This window comes from Cervus canadensis, chromosome 18 (assembly GCF_019320065.1).
Source record: "Cervus canadensis isolate Bull #8, Minnesota chromosome 18, ASM1932006v1, whole genome shotgun sequence".
NCBI lineage: Eukaryota > Metazoa > Chordata > Mammalia > Artiodactyla > Cervidae > Cervus > Cervus canadensis.
Genome location: NC_057403.1, coordinates 13418687 through 13424506, shown reverse-complemented (window position 1 = coordinate 13424506; position 5820 = coordinate 13418687).

Sequence of the window (5820 nt, the reverse complement as noted above, 5' to 3'; positions counted from 1 at the left end):
TATACTATCTATGGTGAAACGCACCAGCCAGGTGGGATGCAATGAGAACAAGTGCTTCGGCCTGGTACCTGGAAGACCGCAGAGGAATCGGCGTGGGAGAGGGAGGTGGGGAGGGGGGATCGGGATGGGGAATAAGTGTAAATCTATGGCTGATTCATATCAATGTATGACAAAACCCACTGAAATGTTGTGAAGTAATTAGCCTCCAACTAATAAAAAAATTTAAAAAAAAATAAAATAAAATAAAGTGAAAGAAAATGAAGTCACTCCATTGTGTCCGACTCTCCAACCCTATGGACTGTAAGCTGGCAGGCTCCAATATCCATGGGATTTTCAGGGCAAGAATACTGGAGTGGGTCACCATTTCCTTCTCCAAATAGAGCAGGCCAAGTGCAGCATACTCCACGATGGTCTGTGTACTCACGCTCACACTCCAACTCCGCATATGGTGTATTCACACGGGTACCTTGAGCTGCCCAAAGAGGCTCAACCCAGGTGGTGGTTTTGTGGAAGGTCCCTGGAAGGAAGTCAGAGGCTGAGCCCAGGAGCTCCCCACCCCTCACTCCCCAGTTCAGCTCAGGAGCCCTTCCAGGTTTCACCAGCATCACTCTAGAATCCCAGTGCCCTCACCTCCTCCCCCACCAATTTCCTGGGACTGAAGTTAGATATGGTGACCCAGGAGCCCTGGGAAGACTCACCTGCAGGGTTCGGGGTCCTCTGGCCCAGACTCAGCCCTGGAAGTGAGAGATTTGCCACCGAAAGCCTGTGCTCATTCTCTCCCCATCAGGATCCCTGGTCCCTCCAGCTGCCTGAGCCCTGAGGTTCCCGTGAACTGGGGGTGGGGGGTGGGCGTTCCATGCCCTCCTGCAGTCCCCTCCTGACCTCCACATCTGGCTGAGGCAGAGAAGCCCAGGGAGGATGGAAGGCATGTCTGCAGCTCTGAGCTCCCAGACACCTCCGCCCCCACCCTGTACAGATGGGGAGACCACGGGGCCCTAGAGAACAAACAGGATGTGGTCCCTGGGGGGCTGCTGCCACCCCTCTGGGTTCCCATGGACCCACAGCAAGGGGCGCCCCTCCATGGACTTAGCAACAATGTCACTTGGCAGGGCTCAGGAGGAATCTCAGCCTAGATCTGAGGTCTCACCTCTCTCTTTCTGCTCGGTCTGACTGCCTGCTCTAAGGGTGGGACCCACGTTCTCGTCCTGAGTCAGCCCCAGACAGTCTGGCTCAAACTAGGACTCAGAGATTTATTTTCCCAGTCCCCTCCAGAAATGAAATTTACTTCTCATCTTGGGTCAGTTCATAAAGTATTGCAGAGCACCTACTGTGTACCAGGGATTGGTGTCACACAGCAGAAATACAACCATGACCCAGTTAAAGCCAACTTCTGTAGGTGCTTGAAGAACTCAGATTCTGCAGAATGCGGGCATCAACTGCTAATAATCAATTATTTTTTAAAAGAAGAAATATGAGAATAACTGGGGTCTATGTCTACACTGTAAACACTCGAAAAAATGAATTGCATGGCCTCTCTTCCCAGCACTTCATGGCAAACAAACAAATGAAAAAATTTAGGGGAAAAGTGGCAAGTGTGACAGATTTGCTTTTCTTGAGCTCCAAAACCACTGTGGACAGTGGCAGCAGCCATGAAATTAAAAGACCCCTCTCCTTGGAAGAAAAGCTGTGACAACCGGAGACAGTGTATTAGAAATCACTGTTCTAACAGAGGTCCTTATAGTCAAAGCTATGGTTTCCTAGTAGGCACATGCGGATGTGAGAGCTGGACGTAAAGAAGGCTGAGCACCGAAGAACATGCCTTTAGACTGTGGTGCTGGGGAAGACTCTTGAGAGTCCCTTGGACAGCAAGGAGATCAAACCCATCAATCCTAAAGGAAATCAACCCTGAGAGTATTCACTGGTAGGACTGATGGTGAAGCTGAAGCTGCAATAATTTGACCACATGATGCAAGGAACTGACTATTGGAAAAGACCCTGATGCTGCAAAAGATTGAGGGCAAGAGGCGAAGAGCGCGACAGAGGATGAGATGGTTGAATGGCGTGATTGACTCAATGGACTTGAGTTTGAGCAAACTCTGGGAGATAGTGAAGGACAGAGAAACCTGGCGTGCTGCAGTCCATGGTCACAAAAGTCACACATGACTTAGTGACTGAACAACAGCGTCTACACTGTACTTGAGGGAAGAGCTGCTTGAGGAGGTGGAGAGCCCTGGGGCAGGAGCGAGTACGTTCTAGAGAGAAAAGAACATTCCCTAGACCCTGGGACACAGGCACTCTCTGGGTGCAGGGGGAGTTGGTGGTGGGCATGTACAGTGCTGTCCACTGTTCAAGGATTGTGGTTTTATTTTTAAGAAAAATCAATAGATAAGCAAAAGACTGTATGATAAGACAACATTGTGAAGGTCATATTATATTAGTTGCTGTATAGAAAAGGGAAATGTGAGTATAAATGTAATTTTTTTTAATTAAAAAAATCATTCTTGACCTTCAATTATTCTGATATGAGCATGTCAACCAGCATTCTAAATGATTTATGTGGATTTTTCATATAAAAATTGCCCCTTAATAAGGCAAAAACCCATTAACAAGTGATGGAAATGATAGAGTCTACCTTTGTGTCTACTTTTGTTTGTGAGTAGAAAAGGAACTTGTTGAGTCTGAGTGTTCTCAGAAGAGCTGATATGAGAGAGCACACAAATGTAAAATGGCCTATTTTCCATGTATTTGAGTGTGTGTGTGTGTGTGTTGTGTTACTGCACTATTATCTTTGTGAGGGAAGAAAAGGCGAGACCTGAGATTGGAGAGGGCTCACCTCTGGAGAACCATGAGCAGGCTGGAATTCAGGTAGAAGAGTTTGGGGTTTGCCCTGAAGATGTGGGCACCATGGCAGGATTTGGGGCAGAAAGCAGATTCTGAAATGTGAGTTAGAAAGATAAAATGTGGAGGGTGGACTGCAGATGGGAGTGTGGGTCTGGAGCTGAGAACCAGGGAGGTTATGGCTGGGATCCAGGTGTGGCTGTGGGCTGGACTATGTGGATGGAGAGGACAGCAGGGGTCAGGGGCACCCTGGAGGCTGAATTCATTTACTGCGTGATTGAATACGAGATGTAAGAGTCGAGGAGTTGAGTGTGACCTTCACTCCCCTCCGTGGTTGGGTGGAGGCACCAGTGATGCCCTCAGAGACCTGGTGAACCACGGGGTGGGGGAGCAAGGATGGCTGGGGAGATTTGCAAAGTACACTCTGCTCTCAAAAGAGAGCACAAGTCTTCCTCCTGGGCCCAGAGGGCAGGCTTTACTTCTCCCAGGGACAGGCCAGGGTGTGTAAGAAGCAGGATGTGTCTCTGTCCCCTTGAGGTGAAGCTTGTCCATCATTTCTGTCCCTTCAAAGCATCCTTTGATGCTTCATGTTGCTCTCCTTGTCAACCAATGGATTGAGACAAGGATTCAGACAAGAATGCTCCTCATCAGAGTTCCTGATCAAGGGCAGACACATATACTAATACATATGATATACTTCCCTGAAGTGAAATAAAAATAAGCCAGGAAATATCATGCTAAAGTCATCAACCGCCTCAGGAAGTGGTATAGCCACCACTGAAATCTATTGATCTATCTGTCTCTCTATCTCCATATCCTCATGGAGAATGAAATGCAACCCACTCCAATATTCTTGCTTGGACAATCCCATGGACACAGGGTCCTCTACGGTTTCAGTCCATCATGCGTAAAGAGTTGGACATGACCAAGAGACTAAGCACTTATATTATCTATCTATCCAGTTTCACTGAGTTGTAATTGACATACAGCCCTGAGGTGTAGAAGCTAATGACCTGACTTACATGTATTAGGAAATGATTGCACGTTCAGATATATCACACAGCCGTGTGGTATGTGCTCACTCACAGTAGAAACAAGAAAGGATGCCCCAGCATGTCTTCATTTGTAGCGATCCTGACATTGCTCTTGGTAAAACAGTTCTTGGGCGGTTTAGTTCTAAGCCAGGGGAAAAATCACACACAGAGATTTCAATGAGCAACTAAGGCTCCATGGAGCTTCATATACGCCCTATTTGCCAGCTCAGTTCCCACCGGGGTCCTCATGTTGTTATGACCTTCAGCCCTCCTCTTGGTCAAACCAAGCCACATTGTGCTACCAGTTGATAACTTAAGAGGCACAAGATTCTCAAATCTTTGGCTTTGGTGAAAAGAAGCAAAAAAGACAAAACGTGCAAATATAGATGGATTCACATAACACGTGCAATGCCTCCCCGGGGCAAGTGTTCCCTCTGCAGGCCTCAGTGATCTGGAGTGGAATGTCCAGTAGAACTCTCGGTGATGATGGGACTCTTTAAACATCTGCCCTGTCCAGCACCCTGGCACCTGGCCACATGACGCGACTGAGCACTTGAAACCTGGTGGGTGTGACTGAAGAACCGAATGCTCTACTTCACACATGTGTAGAGTCACTGTCTGCATCGCGTGGCTGGGTAAGTACTTTATCGGCCAGTGCAGGTCCAGACTGAGAGGGATTCTGTTGTCCTGTTTCTAGCCCTGGAATCCCAGCAGCCTCAGTGCACACGCCTGGGAAAAGATTGAGGGAGCTTCCTCGATGGCTCAGTGGTAAAAAATCCACCTGCCAATGCAAGAGACATGAGAGATGAGGGTTCGATCCCTGGATCAAGAAGATCCCTTCTAGAACGTAATGGCAACCAACTCCAGGATTCTTGCCTGGAGAATCCCATGCACAGAGGAGCCAAGCGAACTACACACTACTCATGGGGTTGCAAAGAGTCAGTTATGACTGAACTGCCTTAGCACGCCCACACACAGCCTCATATGGCTAGTGGCACCACACTGGCTATCTCAAACAGAATATACTTCATGTTTTAATTTGGCCATCTAGCATTGCTTTTATTACTTTTCACGGAAAGCATTTTATTTTAAATATAGCAGTGTGCACATGTCAATCTTAAACTTCCAATCTATCTCTCCCCTCACCCTTCCCCTCCATAGCTCTAAGATTGTTCTCTAAGTCTACAAGTCTGTTTCTGTCTTGTGAAAATGTTCATCCTTGAAAAACATTATTGAACAGACATTTTATTTATTGGTTTTGTGTTTGTTTTAAAACAGAATAATTTGATGAATCAACTGGGAAATTTTTTATGCTTTATTGGAATTTTAGCAAAAGTAAGATGATTATATTAACCTGGCCAGTATGTGTGATTGATTATTACATCTCCCCAAACAGTGAGATAGATAAAATGGAGTCCTAGAAGAGACAGGAGATTACTTAGAGGTTGTGTGATTTTTGAAGATGATCCTGCAATCTTGGACTCCACTGTTCACCTCAGAGCTGCTGGGCTGCTTTGGAGGAGGAGGAGGAGTGTCCACAGAGAAACCCCTTTCAAAAGATATCTATGTCTTTTTTTTTTTCATTTATTTTTACTAGTTGGAGGCTAATTACTTCACAACATTGCAGTGAGTTTTGTCATACATTGACATGAATCAGCCATGGAGTTACATGTATTCCCCATCCCGATCCCCCCTCCCACCTCCCTCTCCACCCGATTCCTCTGGGTCTTCCCAGTGCACCAGGCCCGAGCACTTGTCTCATGCATCCCACCTGGGCTGGTGATCTGTTTCTGACTTCAGACTCTACTACAAAGCTACAGTCATCAAGACAGTATGGTACTGGCACAAAGACAGAAATATAGATCAATGGAACAGAATAGAAAGCCCAGAGATAAATCCACGAACCTATGGACACCTTATCTTTGACAAAGGACGCAAGGATATACAA